Consider the following 18,859-nt stretch of genomic DNA (forward strand, 5'->3'; position numbering starts at 1 on the left):
TTTTTTCTTCTATTAAATTTGGGTCTTGTTTGTTCTTCTTTCTCTAGTTCCTTTGGTGTAAGGTTAGGTTGTTTATTGAGATTTTCTTGTTTCCTGAAGTAGGCTTGTATCGCTAGAAACTTCCCTCTTGGAACTGCTGTGTCCGATAGATTTTGGATTATTCTGTTCTCATTTTCCTTTGTCTCCAGGTATTTTTTTGTTTCCTCTTTGATTTCTTCAGTTACCCATTGGTTTAGGGGAATATTGTTTAGCCTTCACATATTTGTGTTTTTTGTAGTTTTTTTCTTATAATTGATTTCTAATCTCATAGAACTGTGGTCAGAAAAGGTGCTTGATATGATTTCAGTCTTCTTGTTTACTGAGACTTGTTTTGCGGCCTAGCATGTGATCTAACTTGGAGACTATTCCATGTGCACTTAAAAAGAATGCATATTCTACTGCTTCTGGATGGAATGTTCTAATATATCTGTTAAATTCATCTGACCTAATGTGTAGTTTAAGTCAGTATTTATTTATTTATTTTATTTCTGGATGATTTTACTATCGATATAAGTTGGGTGTTAAAGTCCCCTACTGTTATTGTGTTTAATGTCAGTTTCTCCCTTTGTGTTAATGTTGATTTAGGTATTTAGGTGCTTCTATGCTGGGTACACGTATGTTTACAATTGTTATATCTTCTTGGATTCATCCCTTTACCGTTATGTAGTATTCTTCTTTGTCTCTTGTTACTTTGAACTCTTTATTAGATAGATTGCTATCTCCAGTTTGCTTAGTTCTTCTAGGGTTTTATCTTGTTCCTTTATTTGGAATATATTTCTTTGTTGCCTCATTTTGCCTAATTCTCTGTGTTTATTTGTATGTATTAGGCAGGTCGGTTATGTTTCCTGATCTTAGAGAAGTGGCTTTATGTAGGAGACATGCTATGGGTCCCAGCAGCACACTCCCCTTGGTCACCAAAGCTATATTATATTGTGGGTGTCCCCTATGTGGGCTGAATAGGACCTTCCGTTTGATAGAGTTGACTACTGTGGCTATGCTGGTAGGTGGGTCTGGTCCCCAGGCCAGTTGGCTGTTAGGCCCTGCCTTGTGTGGAGGCTGTCAGCTGCTGGTGGGTGAAGCCAGGTCCTGGCATGGCTAACTGCATGGCTCAGGGATCCTGGGACTGGTGTTGGCCTACTGGTGGGTGGGGCCATGTCCTAAGGCAGCTGGCTGGGAGGCAGGCGGGTGGGCTGTGGGAACCTGGGGCAGATGCCAGCCCTGTGGAAGTGGAGCTGGGTCCCCAGGCAACTGGCTGCTTGGCCTATTGGATCCTAGGAGTGGTACGGACCAGCTGGTGGGCAGGTAAGCCCCAAGCACTAATAGACTAGAGGGAGGACTCCAAAATAATGCTTGCCAGCACCAGTGTCCCTGTGGTTGAATGAGTTCCCCAAAATTGCTGCCACCACTGTCTAAATCCCTATGGGAATTCTCAGTTGCTTTCTGCCTCTGTGGGAGGCTCTCCAAGCTTAGCATCTGGATCAAACCAGGTTCCTTTCAAATTACTGCCTCTGTGCTGGGTTTTAGAGTATGTGAGATTTTGTATGCACCCTTTAAGTGCAGAGTCTTTGTTTCCTGCAGCCCTTAGGCTCTCTTGTATGCAAGTCTTCCTAGCCTTCAAAGCCAGATGAGAAGCAATGTGCTTGTCTTCCCATTGCAGGACCACTGGGCTGGGAAGCCCAATGTGGGGCTTGGACCCTTTGTTCCTTGGAGAGAACCTCTGCAATTGTAATTATCCTCTTGTTTGTGGGTCACCTACCTGGGGGTGTGGGTCTTGACTCTACCATGTCTCTATCCCTCCTATCCATTTCATTGCGGTTCCTTCTTTATATCATTAGTTGTGGAAAGTCTTTTCTGCTAGTTTTTAGGTCTTCCTCATCAATAGTTGCTCTGTAAATAGTTGTGATTTTGGTGTGCCTGTGGGAGGAGATGAGCTCAGGATCTTCTTCCTCTGCCATCCTGGCTACTCTTAATTAACCCCCTTTTTTGCCTTTCTGAAGTCTGTTCTTTGGAGATTATATCCAAAAAAATCATTGCCCAGACCAACATCAAGAAGCCTTTCCCTACGTTTTCTTCGAATAGTTTCACAGTTTCAGATCTTCCATACAGCAAAGGAAGCAATCAACAGAATGAAGTGACAACCTTTGGAGAATATTTGCAAACCATACATCTGATAGAGGGCTAATGTCTAAAATACGATAAAGAGCTACCATCTAAGATATATAAGGAAGTCAAACAATTCCACAGCAAGAAAACAAATAACTCAATTACAGAAATGGTCAAAGGACCTGAATAGAGACATTAAAAATGGCCAACAGGTATATGAAAAATGTTCAACATCACTAATCACAGAGAAAGGCAAATCAAACCCACAGTGAGGTAATAACTCACACGTTAGAATGGCATTATCAAAAAGACAAAAGATAATAAGTGTTGGAAAGGACATGGAGAAAAGGGAACCCTCTTACACTGTTGATGGGAATCTAAATTAGTACAACCATTATGGAAAACAGTATGGAAGTTCCTCGAAAAATTAAAAATAGAACTACCATATTATCCTGCAATCCTACTTCTGTGTATATATCTAAAGGAAATGCTAATGGGTACAAAATTTCTTTTTGTACCTACTCTGAATATATTAAACCCACTAAATTTTATACTTTAAATGGGTGAAATTTATGGCATGTGAATTATATCCCAATATAGATGTTTTTAGAAACACAATAAATAGAAGCAATTAGCCAGTGGAAGCCTTGAATAAAAGCAGCTAGAAAACAATGTACAGGAAAAGAAATAGTTACTATCAGCAGTATGAGGAAATGAAGGGTAGGTAAGCCAAGCAGAAGCTGAGTCACGTGGATGTTAATTTATCAAGATGAGCATTTCTGAGGGACCATTACTAGAGTTGCTGTTTGGGAATTAGAGCTGTTTTTCAGTGATAGTGGATGTTGCCATTCCATGAAGACTAACTGTGGGACCTCAGTGAGGATTTACTATGCTTCTTAATTTCCTTGTATACTTATAGGAAACTTGGATTACCTGAGGCAACTTATACTTGTCTGTGTTTCTCATAAGCAGAAGACATTGCCAAAACTACATATTCTGGCTTGTTCCTACTTCACAGATAGTGGAAAACAAGGTTTTCTGGTTGATTTTTGCAAAATGTCATTAAAATAGTAGATAAAAATGAGTTTGGCCTTTTTTAAAGTTCATTTGTTGCAAAATAACTTTAAAATAGTAGATGAACATGATTCAGGCATTTAAGCCTAATTTAAGAAAAGATGAACATAAAACAGATAATTATTAATCTATTTCAATTTCACCAATCACATAAAAAAGAAGAAACATCTTCTTTGGAAAATTATGAAATAGTAAATAAGAACATCTCATTGTATACCTATGGAGTATTGTGTTGATATATAATATATATTGAAATTGTAATACAAATGTAAGAGATGTTATGGTAAATCAGATCCTCTCAATTTGTTGATTTCAGTGGAATTTGGTACAATTATTTTAATTTGATTATCAAGAATAAAAAAAAGTTATGTCATTTGACTCAGGAAATTTTACATTTGAGGATTTATGATAAATTAAAATTCAAATGAAAAAGAAGATACCTCTCCCTGTCTCTCTTTAATTATGTAACCTATTTACAAAAATATTATATATAAATCAAGGCAATAATTATAGGTGATGTAGGAAATGCAAGTAATCATAAGGTAAAAAAAACAAAAGGCTGAGTATAGTGTGGCATTCCTGCTATGACTGTAACAATATAAATATCAAATGTGCAAATGGGAAAAGTATAGAAAATCCAAAATAAAAATGAAGATGGTTGTGTTAGTGTGATGGGATCAGAGGTAACTTTTTTTCTTTGCTAAATTTTCTTTAATTCTCCCATATTGCTTTTACAATTTTAGGAAGATAAGTAGGTAAATCTTGATGTGCCTATAAATATATATTGCATATAATCTAAATAGAAGAGAGGAAAAGTAAAAATATATAATATAGAACAAACTCCAGTACTAGGTTTTTATGAAACAGCAGTTTCTGAAATAACAGTACTTTGTTCGTGTGTGTGTGTGCGTGTGCGCTCACGTGCGCACAAAAGATCCAAACTTTCAGAGAAAAATACCTTGGAGAAAATATTTCTGCAAATATATTTGTGTTGTTTTATCTCCATGGGGAAGGGAAAAGAAAAACTCTTTGAAAAAAATTATATTTCTGAATTATGCCTTTCCAACTGGGCTTTAGGCTTCTCTGAAGTACATCAAAAACAACTTTGCCAGACAAAGCTTGAAACAATCAGCAACACCCTTAGGACTTGTTAACCAATGGCCCATTTCAGAGAAGTCAACATTTGGGTTCAAACTAGAACACTTCCATCAGGGAAGGTTTCCATGAGGTTCAAAATCCTGCCCTAAGTGTAGACATGTAAGGGTCTTTGATGTTGGGAGAATTTTTGCAAATGGGTTGGGAACTACTGAAGAACTCTGATAGGCTGGGAATTTCATTACCTAAAGGGGATTCATTTCATGTGCATTCTTGCCCAGAATGAAAAATTAAAGGAATAATACAAGCATTTCAAGTTAAAAAAAAAAAAAAGACGTTTGTAATATCCTAATAATTCAGATAGCAAGTTATTTGCTTCAATTACTAGCATGATCACTTAAAATCATTTTTAGTGTGTATATAGTTACAGTCTGTGTCATTTATGGCCAGTGTATTAAGTGCAACTGTCAAAATTTGATAGCCAAACCCAGTGATTTTCAAAGAACTCACTACCCTTCTTCAGAATTGGTCCCCTCTGCTCTTTCTGTAGCACTTGGCCATGATGCTGAACTACCATCTGATTATTAACACAAATCTATGCCTTAGATATTAGAGGAGGAAAAATAATGACAAGAACTACTGCTTGAGTTCATTTTTACCACAGCAGTGTTTGGCCTTTTTAAGGCATTTTCATCTGGATGGTTTATCTTCCTATGGCAATTATTTATAAATGATCACAAAATGATTGGTGAGAATGGAGGTGAGAATACCTGAGAATACTTTCACCCAGTGGCTAGTAGTCCAAGAGGTGAAGAAAAATTTGGTGTGCACTGGCTTCACTAACAAAATAATGAGAAGTATCTTGTAAGTTTGCAAACTCCTAAAAATATCTAGATTCTTCTGGAACTAGGAACAAACTCCAAATCTTTGAGTATATAATTTCTTTGAATTTTCTGATTCTGTTTTCTAAAATAAATTTTTCTGAGTGTTCTTCTCAATGCTTTTAGATAATCATATTTTCATATAAAATATTATGTGGAAGCTTAATGCATGTAAAAAAGAAAATTTAGCTGCTTGCTTAATGTGACTTGAGAAATTCAGAGCGCCTTCATTTCTATGCCCAGAAACATCTCTGTGGAAGCTCCACAGTTCCAACATTAGTGTAAAGATCACTGAACTTGATGATTATATCCCTCTGACAGGTAGCTAGCAGAATAATCTCAGTTACTGAAAAGTGTTTGGCAGAGTAATTTGGAAGTTGCTGCTACAAATGAGTCAGTACTCATCCAAATCAAATTTTCATGAAGAATCCTTTTATAGACAATCATTAACAAAGTTTTATTTTCAAGAATAGCTTAAATTCATTTGCATCTTTTAAATCATGGAGAGTATTCATTTCATCAAAAAGAGAACTAGTTAATTTCTTGATATATTTTCTAATATTTTATCTCCCTGGAAGGAAGGGAGGGAGGGAAGAAGAAAGGAAGGCAGGGAAAGGGGAGCGGAGGGGGAGGGGAGGAAGAAAAAGTGTTTAGGACCAAATAATTCATTTTGAAGTCTTTGAGATCTTTTCTTTCTTGCTTGCTATGTACAACTCTTCAATCTTTTCTCTCAAAATATGAGCTCTCTGACAGTTCTCTGTGCTATAAAATCACTGTAACAGATGCCTCCCTTTTTTATTTCCCAAAGAGAGATGTGTCAGAAGTGGATTCTGATACCTCCATATTAAGAGCAGGCTCACTGGAAACCAGCATGCCATCCTGATGCAACCCAGATTGCGACATGATTATCATTTCTGAGAGGGTATCTGTCCTAAATATGTGATGTTCTCTTTATTAAGGATAAGGGACAGGAATCCAATTGAAGCATCTCAAGAGAATGCTTTCTTATTGGACTCCCTTTCCTTTCCTCATCCCTCTCTTCCTGTGCAAATTAAAATGCTAGTCTTATTTATCTCAGTCTTTGGAAATGACATTTAGTCTATCTTTCCTTATATGTCTGTGTAAAGATTTCCCTTATATGGTTTCATTCCAAATAAATCTTTTCAAATGTTCTTGATATTTTTACCTTGTCTGGTTAAACAATTTTTATAAGAAATACTTTACTTTTTGTTTACTCCAGTGCAAGCATCCCTGAACATGAAAGAGAATCATGTCAAAAGACTTTTTAATCTTCCCCTGACAAAGGGACAGTAATTTAGAAAGACAGATTATATACCATGCTCATTTTTTTTTCCTCATTTTTATGAGATGCTTTGCAGGAATTTGCAATTTGAGGTAGAAAATGTAGTTTCTGTCCAAGCTTTCAGTGTTTCTTCTCTTGAGATTTATTTTGAGGGAGGGGAGAGGACCTTTCCTGGACTTAAAAAAAAAAAAAGTTTAGTTAAAAGCAAAAGTTTGTTGAAGACTAAATAATACATTTTGGAAATAATCCTTGATAATTAAACCACTTTTAAAGGCTTTGGTAAAGTTTTATTGGTGAGTCAGAAACTGCTTGGCTTCCCCTACCAAATAAGAGGGCAGCTCTTTACCTTACTCAGTAATTATTCCAACTAACACCAAAAAAATTACCCACTAGAGGGCCTCCCTGGTGGCGCAGTGGTTGAGAGTCCGCCTGCCGATGCAGGGGATGCGGGTTCGTGCCCCGGTCTGGGAGGATCCCATGTGCCGCGGAGCGGCTGGGCCCGTGAGCCATGGCTGCTGGGCCTGCGCATCCGGAGCCTGTGCTCCGCAACGGGAGAGGCCACAACAGTGAGAGGCCCGCATACCGCAAAAAGAAAAAAAAAAATTACCCACTAGAAAACATTCAGAATATGTAATTGCATCTGGCTTGGTGCTCTTGAATCAGTAAAAGGTATTCTTCCATTCACTGAACCTAGAAAATTCCACATGCTTGGGTAATGATGCTACAGAAATGTTTAATTATCACTCTCCTCCCTGACCTAAAACTGTTCATGAGTTTTGGCAAAGAGAAAGGAGACTCAAAAATTCAGCAAGCTCTGCTTTGGACTGTGATACCCTTCCGATGTGGAGATCATATAATTACATATGAAAAGACTCTCTGTCTTCAACCAGTGAAGCTTTGATGAAAACCTACATGAGGATCACTTACTTTTTTTCACAAAGGCAAATTAATTTTGGCAGTTTACTTATCCAAGTAACAATATATAGATACAGTTCAAGAAGTTTGATCTTACGAGTCTTTTTCCTGTGTACCTGTAGGTATGTAGGAAGTGATACAGAATTTAATCATGGTACTAGGACAATGTGCCACTGGAAAATAGTAAAAACATAACTTTACAATATAGATACTACAGGTACAGTTTATATTTTTCGCTGAAATTTTAAGTGATTGGCAGAGAATAAGACTAGCAGTGTCCATCAGTAATAATTACAGATGATATTGGTTCTCCAGAGTGTATGATATGGTTCTTAGTTTTTAGATTTTGGTTTTTAATTAGGTAGTTATTTTGTTCAGAGAAGCACATAACTTCCCTTTGTATATGTGATAAAGGTGGATGATTAAAAGAAATGAAATGAAGACACCAGATAAGTTTTAAAAAAGCATTTTTTATACCGAAAAGATAAACACAAAGAGTATAGTTTTTAAAGTTGTGCTTTTTAATGTGTCTTCTTAGTATTTAAACCAAATTGGAGGGAATTCCCTGGTGGTCCAGTGGTTAGGGACTCTGCATTCTCACTGCCCTAGTTGGACAACTTAGTTCCTGATCAGGGAACTAAGATCCTGCAAACTGTGCAGCATGGCCAAAAAACAAACAAAAAAATGAATACTTTGTCTTTTATTTGCTTCATACTTTAGCAGCTCCATGGCATTTGTCAATAGGCTATTTTATTTGACTTTGTGTGGTAAACAGAATAATGCTTCCATACCCTAGTCCCCCAAACCAGCAGATATGTTATTTTATGTGGCAAAATGGACTTTGCATATGTGATTAAGTTAAGGATCTTGAGACGGGAAAATTATCAGGGATTATTTGGGTGAGCCCAGTGCAATCACAACAGTTTTTATAAAACAGAAGCAAGAAGAGGCAGAACCAGAAAAAGCAATGTGACGAAGGAAGCAGAGAGATTAGAAGATGCTATGCTGCTGGCTTTGGAGATGCAGGAAGGGTCTCTGAGCCAAGGAATGCAGGTGGCTTCTAGAAGCTGGAAAAGGTAAAGGAACATTCTCCCCTAGAGTCTCCAGAAAATACCACAGCCTTGCTGGCGCCTTGATTTTAGTTCAATGAGACTAGTTTTGGATATTGCATCTCTAGACATGTAAGAAAAATAATTTGTGTTGTTTTAAGCCACTAAGATTGTAGTAATTTATTACAGCATCAACAGGAAACTAATTATTAATAAGTTTTGAGATTTGAGAAGGTAAGATGTTATCTCCAATTTATAGGAGTGCCATGATTTTATGGTTAATATGGCAGAGGTGGAAGTAGAGCCCAGGTTTTATGACCTCAAGTCCAGTGCTTTGGTTCTACTAGATTTAGTTTAATCATTTTGCAGTTTTTATTAGGCAGCTCTGTATTAGTTTCTAACTGCTGAGATAAAAAAATTACCACAAACATTATGGCTTAAAATAACAGACATTTATTCTCTATAGTTCTGGAGTTCAGACGTCTAACATGAGTCTCGCTGGGCTAAGATCAGGGTGTCAGTAGGCCTTCATTCCTTCTGGAAGATCTAAGGGAAAATCAGTTTCCTAGACTTTTCCAGCTTCAAGAGACCACCTGCATTCTTGTGTTAATGGCCCCTTCCTCTATCTTTAAGCCAACATCATTAGCATCTTCAAATCTCTCTTTGACCATGACCACTGTTTCTTTTGTCATATTTTCTTTGCTGATTTTCACCTTCTTACCCTTGTGATTATATTAGACCCACAGAGATAATCCAGGATAATCTCCCTATCTCAATATTAATCATTTAATTACATCTGCAAAGTCCTCTTTGTCATGTAAGGGACATATTCACAGGTTCTGGAGATTCAGTGTAGACATCTTTTGGGGACATTGTCCTGTCTTCCAGGATCTTCTATGTATCAAATAATGTTCTAATTTCTGAGAATAAATTAAAATGACCAAAATTTATGGGATTCTATTGAGAAATATTCAACAGTTAAGAGATATAATCTGATTTATTTTAAAAAATCACTCTCTGAATAAAATACAGTGGTGAGGGGAGAAAGGGCAGAATGGAAACAGTTGTCTGATTGAGAGAGATTGGTGAGAATGTCTCCGTCTTTATTTTTCCTTTTCAGTAGTTGGTTTAAACAACTGAATGAGTAATAATACCACTTAAAAACTTGAGAAAAACTGGATGAGGAGCCTGTTTTAGTTTAGTTAGGGCTGGAGGTGAGAATTAAGTATTGGCTTCAAACATGTTAAATTTGGCACTCCTATTAGACATCCAGGCAGAGGTGTCAGTCAGCAATTGGACATGTGAACCTGAGTTTAGGGTGGTGGATCAGAGTGAAAATTGAGGGATTTGGAAATCCCTCAAGTATTATGATGCTGTTTGAATCCATGAGACTAGATGAGCTCATTTAAAGGGTGAGTGAGGATAAAGAGAAGAGATCCAAGGGCTTATCCCTGAGCATTTCAAAAGTAAGAAGTCTAAGAGAAAAGGAGAATACAGCAAGTGAAACAAAGAAGGGGATATGAGGAAAAACCAGAGAGGGTAGTGTACAGGAAGGTAAATGAATATGGTATCGTAAAAGGAAGGGATAACCAGCGATGTCAAATGCTTCTGATAGTCAACACATTAGACATTCTCCCCAGTTCATATACACCCCATTTATGAGTTCTACCTTTAAAATATATCAGTTCTAACTTCAAAATATGTCCAAATATGACCACTTTCTACCACCTCCATCATTTTCTACCACATTCTATCACCTACCCCTTAGTTCAAATCAGCATCCTAGTTTCTCTTAGGGCTAGCAGTGGAGCTTCCAGACCCTAATCATTCTTTTTAAGGTCTATTGAAATATTAACCTTGTATCCAGTCACTTTTTTGAAACAATTCACTCAGATTTTTCTTTTAATTTTATTTACTTTCTGTGGGTATATAGTGATGCATCTATTCATTCACTCAACAGTTTTTTTTCTAGCATATTTTATGCTTGATATATATATATATGTATATATGTGTATGTGTATGTGTGTATATATATCAATATATGTATATGGAAATAGTGTACTTTAAAAATAAGTTCTGTGGAGCAAAATAAAGAATCCAAGAGATAATTGTATTCTTCCCTTCTAACAGATATGATTTCAGTTACTTTTTCATGTCATATTGCCATATTGCCTTGCTGAGTAAAAATAAGTCCAAAACACTGGCAGGAATTTTTAGCCTGTTTATTATTTTAGTGATTGTGTTATTTCAGTGGGGAAAATGGATTCCTAGAGTAACAGAAGCCAACTGAAAGAACCAGATTTCCAAGAAGGGTAACAAAGATAAAGTTTTCCTTAGAATGTTTTGTCTCAAATATCATGGTGTCTTTAAGAATGAAGTAGTTGGACAGTCAACAAAACTCTTACTTTATATAATATGTAAAACTCCAGAACTGGAGAATAGAAATCTTACTTGAGTCATCTTTATAATGGATAGTCATGGCCTCTCTTCATTTTCCAGACCTCAGCAAATCCAAATATGTAGAACCCCTTGCTTAAAGGGGAGGTTAGACTCTCCTGAGGAAGGATCTTGAAATGCTGCTACAAGCCTATATTGTATACACTGTAACTCTTACTTCAAGCCTTCCCCCCAAATGGCTTATAGAGTGACTATGCAGTGTTGAAAAAAATAGCTAGAATGTGGGGGTGGGTGGTGGGAATTATTGGACATGGCATTTCTTAAATGACACTCATCCCTGAGAACCCAAAAGGCCCTTGCAATTCCTTGGTCAAATTAGAGTCTAAGGGAGGTTAGGTGATAAATAGTGCATTGGTTAACGTTTGAATCACAGTTGGCCCAGTAAGTCCATGGTAATTTGTGGTTACTTTCTCAATTCCTAAATTTTGACTGGAATAGACAAATTTGACAGTAGGAAGAATTCCTACTTGACTGTTGTAACGGGAAGGGCCATTTGGAAGCCCTTAGTACTTCCCCTCCTGACCAAATTAGTGAAGCATAAGCAATGCCACATCCCTGGGGGAATTGCAAGCACCACCAGAGACTCGAAGGATTCACATACCCATTTAACTTGCCTCTTGGCCTGTACAGAAGGTGAATGGATCTTGGATTATTAAGATCTTAATAAGATATTGACTCCAATTGCAACTGCTGTTCCAGATGTAGCATCTTCCCTGAAGTCAATCAACCCAGCTTCCTGGAATCTGGTATGCAGGTGTTTACCTGCAAATTGTTTTGCTCTCTGTGCCAATTTACAAAAGTCATAAGAAGCATACTTTTTATTTTTATTTTTATTTTTTTTGCGGTACGCAGGCCTCTCACTGTTGTGGCCTCTCCCGTTGCGGAGCACAGGCTCAGCGGCCATGGCTCACGGGCCCAGCTGCTCCGTGGCATGTGGGATCCTCCCAGACCGGGGCACGAACCCGCGTCCCCCGCATCGGCAGGCAGACTCCCAACCACTGCGCCACCAGGGAAGCCCAAGAAGCATACTTTTATGTGAAAAGACCACCTTCACAGTCTTGCCTCAGGGCTATGTAATTGTACTACTCTCTGATGTAATGTAGTCCTAGTCCACAAATATCTTGATCATCTTGATATTGGAGTGTTACCTTGTTCATTGTATTTTTGACATGAGGATCTTGGGACTAGGATTGACAGAGAGCATCAAGTACTTTAAATGGGTTAGTAAGACATAAGTGAGTCAGAGATATACCCCAGAAAAATCCAGAGACCCACCACTTGAGTAAAGTTTTGAGGGTTCAGTAGTCTGCACCATATCATGGTATTCCCTTCAGTGGAAAAGACCAGTCAATGTACTCACACACCTATGACTACAAAAGAAGCACAATAATTTAGAAAACTTTTTGATTTTGAAAACAATATGTTCTTTATTTTTGTGTGCTAATATGACCCATGTGTGATTAACACAAATGGCTGCCTCATTTGAGTAGAAACAGGGAGAGAAAGTTCTGCAGTAAGTCCAACCTGCAACTCCAATTACTTTTCTACTTGAGACTTAGGAGCTGGTACATGAAGTGTATGTAAACATGGTTGCTATATGGAGTCTCTTATAAGCTCCTGTAGCAGAAGAACAGCATAGACATCTATATTTTTGAGTAAGTCCATGTCCTCTTCTGAAGATATCTATCTCTTGTTGAGAAACAGCTCCAGGTTTGCTAGTGGGCCATCGTAGGGAATTAATGCTTAATCAGTGATCACCAAGTGACTATGAAATTTGAGCTACTCATGAGAAACAGTGTTATATGAGCCTCTAGGACTTCAGGTTGGGTGCTCAGAGCAGTACTTTATCACCAAGTTGAAATGGTATGTAAGAAATGAGGTTTCAGAAGGTCTAAAAGGCACAATTAAATTGCATGAGCACATGCTCCAGATTCCTTTGACAACTTCTCCTGCATTGTCTCTTCTCTCCTAACCCTCACCTGTGTTCTCATGGTCATTTCTTATAACCAACTAACTAAAGAGCAAAAACCTTGAACCTGACTTACAGATGTTCTTGTGTGATTTTCTGGCACCTGCTTGAAAAGTGGATGGCTGCAGGATTTCAGCCTCACTTGGTTTTGGCCATGAGGAACAGTAGTGATGAGAAATTCCCCAAATGGGCAGAACTTCAAGCAGCACATTTGGCTTTCACTATGCCTCAAATGAGAGATACTTAGACATTGCACTGATTCATGGATAGTTGCTAGTAGCTTAGAACTGGATAGTCAGGGACTCCAAAAGAACAGAATTGAGAAATGGTGACAAAGTGTGAGGAAGAGTTATGTAGATGGACCCCTTGGAATGAGCACAGAGTGTGAAGATATTTGTGTACCATGTATATGCTCACCAAGGACCATATATTTTCCAGGGGGCTCTCAATAACTGGGTGGATAAAATAACACGTTCTCTGGATATCAGCCAGTCTCTGTCCTCAGTCTGCCTGGTAGGTCCGTGTACAAATTGGCCCTGGGCACCAGGATGAATGTTATGTATAGACACAGTAGTATGGATTTCTCTTCATTAAAACTGATCTAGCTACTGCTATTGCTGACTGCTTAACTGTCCAAAAACAGAGACTGGTGTTGAGCCCTCATTATGGTATAAGTTTTATTCCATCGGACTCCTTCCATTTTGGAAGGGGCAATGATTTATTCATACTGAAATAAAAGTAACTCCAGAAGAAAACAAAGGTAAACATGGATTGTCTTAATTAGTTCTGGATTATCTGCCTGTTTTCTGGACTGATTAAATTTAAAGGCATTGATTCAATTTGTATAGGGAACACTAATTGTTCTTGGCATGCAGTCATAAAACAGTTATTTAAATTATTACTTGCAGACGCCTATAATCAAATAACTATAGAAGGCAAGGCTTTGGATGACCAAATATTTGATGCCATAGAACAATTTCGTGGAAATATTTAACTATTTATATTAACATAAACTGGGAAACAAATACAGCAGTTGGTCCTAAGAGATACCATTAGGGTTAAAAGACTATCAAGTTGGATAGACCAAATGCATGATCAGGGACTAACAAACAGAGATTTTTAATTTAACATGTTAGCTTGAGAAAGTGAGAGTGGCTCTAACAGGTTGTTTTTTTGGTTGACTGAAACCTGTAGCAAATATGGCTTACACCAGATGAAATTGAAATGTCAGAACTTCCTTGGTACACTGGGGAGAAAACTATTTAAAAGGCTTAGGGGGAGTGGAATAACAGAATGGACTTATGTTAAGATCTGCTCACCCACCTGCTAAAATATACCCACTGGGGGCACTCCAGAGAGCATTCCCTTCACCAAAGCTAAGAGAAATGTACATATTATTTATTATAATGTAATATAATTTTACCAATGAGTATCAGTAAAATTATCACCCAGCATTGAAACTGGAAACTGACAAAACCTGATGTCAGTGTGTGTGGTTCTACGCTATCCTACTCCTTGCCTCTCTCCATCCAGGTTAACCACTTGCCTGATGTGTTCATTATCCCATTTCTTTTCTAAATAATGGATTTCCTAGTGGGTATTATTTCTTTGAAATATTTTAGTACTTCCTCTTTTAACTCAATGTTATATTTGTGAAATGATCCCTATTTTTGTTGGTTAATTCATTTTGACTGCTGTTGTAATATTCCTTTGTGTGACTAGATGGCACACAATGTATTTAACCATTCTCCCGTCCAATGGTTACTCTGTCTCCAGGCCTTTGTTATTAGAACGCTGTTGCCTCAGCCACGGATGGATAGAATTCCTCGTGTACATTTGTAAGGTTTCTCTTGGGTATATATCTAAAAGAATAATCTTGGTTTCGGGTTTGTAAATAGTTAACTTTTTAGATAATCCAACTATTCCAAAGTGGCTGTATGACCACAGACCTGAATAAATTTCGCTTATCTGTATCCATTCCATCACTTGGAATGCAAGACTTCTTTATTTTTGCCACTCAAATTAATGTAAAAACCAAATCTCATAGCATTCCTAATTTGTATTTTCTTAATTACTGATGATGTTGACCATCTCTTCAAATATTTAATGGCAAAAACTGTTTCCTTTTCTTGTGAAACCTCTGGTTTTACTTTTGTCCATTTTTGTTGTTTTGCCTCTTTAATGAAAATTTATGGGAGATATTTGTATATATAGATATAGATATATTTTAGCCCTTTAATGTGCAATATTTTTGTGATTGTTCTAAATTTAAGAAGTTATACTTAATCTTGCCATTTGCAACAACATATATGGACCTCAAGGGCATTTTGCTAAGTGAAATAAGTCAGAGAAAGACAAATACCATGTGATCTCACTTATATATAAAAGAAAAAACACACACACAAAAAAACACAAGCTCATAGATACAGAGAACAGATTGGTGGTTGCCAGAGGCAGGAGGTGGAGGGTAGTCAAAATGGGGGAAAAAGTTATATTTAAATAAAATAACATGGAATTTTTGTCATAGTCTAGTAAATTACCTATTTTTAGTATTTCCTGGACATTAAATTGAAACATTTACTCTGCTTTAGGACACAAGAGCATATATTTGGATTTTGCTTTTGACCCAATCCCAGGGTCTTTGAATTAATACAGTAATTTAACTATTTGCACTTATTTTGTAAATTATATGTACACAGAGAAAATTAACCAAATTAAAATTAAACAAATTTGTATTTGTAAGCAAATAATACAAAAACCTTGATTTTAATGGAGTTTTTATGCTTTCTTAGTGTTTTTTTTTATTCTACATAAATTTTTCCCCTGGTGATTTAGTAGACATCATATTTTGAATTCTACTGATAGATATTGTTAACTTTTCAATAACATACTAGAATCCAAATTTCTCCTAAATATTAATTGAAATAATTTCACAATAAACGCTAACAAACTAATCTTAACTAAAAAAATTAGCCCACTTTTATTTTTTTCTTACAGAATCACTGAAGTCCTCATAACAATGACCTTGAGTCATTAATATCAAATCATGTTAATACCATCTCTTTAAGGAGGTAAAATTTTTCATTAGATAAAGAAATGTTATCAGAAAAATAAAGACAAAATATTTGGGTTAAAAGTCACCTTTGTGTAACACTTCATTCTGGGATAATGATGAAAAAATTAGTATGCTAATAAGCTTCTCACATCCATATATAAACTGGTATTTGCTTAGCAAAACAAATATCTGAAGTCTTTGCAAGTTTCCATTAGTAACACTAGTGAATTCCATGAAATCTTTTGTAAACTATGGATAATTTTTGTTTAGCTTCAGAGTTCTGGGCTTCAGCAAAGCTCTCGAGTGTGATAATGTGGGCTTCTAGGATAAATGTTAAACTTGGCCAAGACACTACATAAAGACGGAATATGTCATTTGACCTCTTGGTGACTCTGTGGCCTCATTTATAAATTGGAGTTTATGTTGAAACACTGCTGAGAGTATAATGAGGTAATTGGCTCCAGAGCTCTCCAGAGCACCCTCCAAACAGAGTAGGAAAGACGCCTGGTGCCTGAACCAAACTATCAGAAAAATAACAGTGACAAGGAAACCTTTCAAATCTGAAGAATTAAAAATAGCTGATAGAATCTAGGAACTACTCAGAATGGTAACTTGAGATACAATATCTGAAACAATGGCCAGCCTGTTTCTATACAGGATTAATTCCATGGTTTTCTATGAATGTTTACTGCACCTCTTTGCATCAATATTCTTTGCCCTCAAATTTCAACATAAAAAGAAACTATGAGCTTATTGATAGCTAACTTGGACATTGTCATGCAAACATCAACTTCTAGCTAATCTGATTTAAAGATTTTACTGTAAGTTAATTTGGGAACCAAAATGGATATTATATATACAACTACTTTAGTCAGTATCTTAGTAATTGGATTATTCACTATTTGTTTTCCAAATACAGATAGACCTGTAAGAAGCAGGATGAATGCACATCTTTCGAAGTGATTTGTCAGAAGTACTGGATTGACCCAGTCTTTTAGTCAAATTTCATACACCTGAAGCATCAGTATATGCATGGAAGAAAATGTTACCAGAGACTTTTAACACATTTTAAATTCTCTTTTGTATAAGAGCTGAAGAAAAGCTAGAAGACAGAGCTAAGATGACTCTAGTCTATTCTCATCCCATCTAAGAATGTTAATTTTTATCTGAATTGGTTTTGCTGTTAAGCATTTCCTTAATCCATTTGAAAGTTCCAAAGAGTCTTTAAAATTCAAGAACTTGAGATCCTTTGTCAGAGCAGCATTTTGAAAGCATGAAAGCTCTGTAATTGCTTTCTCATTAGGTCTGGAAACTAACAGAATGCTTTGGAGTCAGAGCTAACAAAGAATGGAGCCTGACTTGGAATTTAGTGGAAAGGGTTTTTAGAAAGTGAATAAAATTGTAATTTATAAATTGCACAAAATTCGTTAGTGTGACGGTTTACATTAAATGTCTCCAGTGTCTTGCAGGTCAGGTGATATCCTCCAGCTTCCTGCAGTTTAAGTAAGATTCATATCATTCTCAACAAATCTTGTTACAAAACATAATCCTAATTGCTTTGTGAAAGTTAAATAACAAGAATACAAAACAAAACAAAACCCCTGAAACAGCAGCCTTGAGAACAGTAAATTTTAAAATATACTTTTCTATGTAAAAACAAAAAGCAAGAAACAAAACACGCTAGGAATTGGTGAACTAAGAAAAGCTGGGAGTAAGACAAAGAGAGAAGGAGAAACAGGCAGAGATACTCATACTCTGCTGAAGATGATGCTTGGTAAATACTACCTGGTGGGGATCACTGATAATTGGCTCTAGTTGGAGTGCCTGGTGCTTTGGGAGTTAGGGGCCCAGAAGCTAATCCTCACTCCTAAGTATTAGCAATTCAGCCAAACTGCCCATGTTCTTAGGGATTTCTGTTACAGTATTATAGATTTCCCATCTCTTTTAGTGTGTGATCACAGAGAGAGGATAGGAAGATCTGCTTTATAGTCAGCACATTTTGTCCGGGTTCTAGGGTTCCCTGATCAAGCTGCCCATCAGACAAACATTCAGTGAGCTCCTAATTGCCTCTAAGCTCATGTTACAAGTAATGGGAGAGTGATGAAAAAAGGAAAGGTATAGTCCTTACCATTAACAATCTAATGGTCTAATAGGGAGGAGTACACATAAAACATGCCAAAGAAACAAGCTAAGCTAGTGTATTTTTATGTTTCACCACTGGTCGGCTTTGGAAGAAAAGCTCAGGTAGATTCCGGTTTCACATGGTCTAGTGTGTTTGTGTGTATGGGAGTAGGGTTGTTTGGGGGTCTAGTTGGATATCTGTTCTATATGGCCACCCCCTCTCTGGGGGTCCTGGCGTATTCTCTGCCTTGGGTGAGGATTTGCATTGAGAAGAGGGCATTTGACATTATAAGGCACTTTAAGTGTGGTTGAGCAGGAGCGGGGAGTTGAATGCAGCCTGGGCAGAGTCCCATGACTTGGGCATCACTAGCATTGATCAACAAGAGATGTGCTGGCTCTTGTCAGGAGGAAGTCTCCTTTGGACCACGATGAGAAGGACTGCTATTAAAGCTCTTTAGTACTGGCGACTGACGGAAAGCTCTCTTACGTGGAGATTGGACCTCAAAGTGCTAGCCTGGCTCCCTGATAGGTATTGACAGAGAGAGGTTTTGTGAAGAGCTAGGTGACTCTTTGAGTAGGTCTTGTTCCTGGTCACTTGATCAGTCCATGTGGGATCCTCTAGTTTCAGGACTCCTACCCCTCTACCTGCCATGTTTCTTCCTCTCCAACCAGACTTTGACACATTTATCTAGTTTCCAAGGGAAAAAGAAAACACTCTTGCTGATCAGCAATTTAAAATCTTTTCATCATTATCGTTTCACAAGTGGACTACTGTTTTTGAAAACAAAAGCCAAGAAT

The sequence above is a fragment of the Mesoplodon bidens genome (assembly GCF_964165515.1).
Source record: "Mesoplodon bidens genome assembly, chromosome: 6".
In the NCBI taxonomy this organism is placed as follows: Eukaryota; Metazoa; Chordata; class Mammalia; order Artiodactyla; family Ziphiidae; genus Mesoplodon; species Mesoplodon bidens.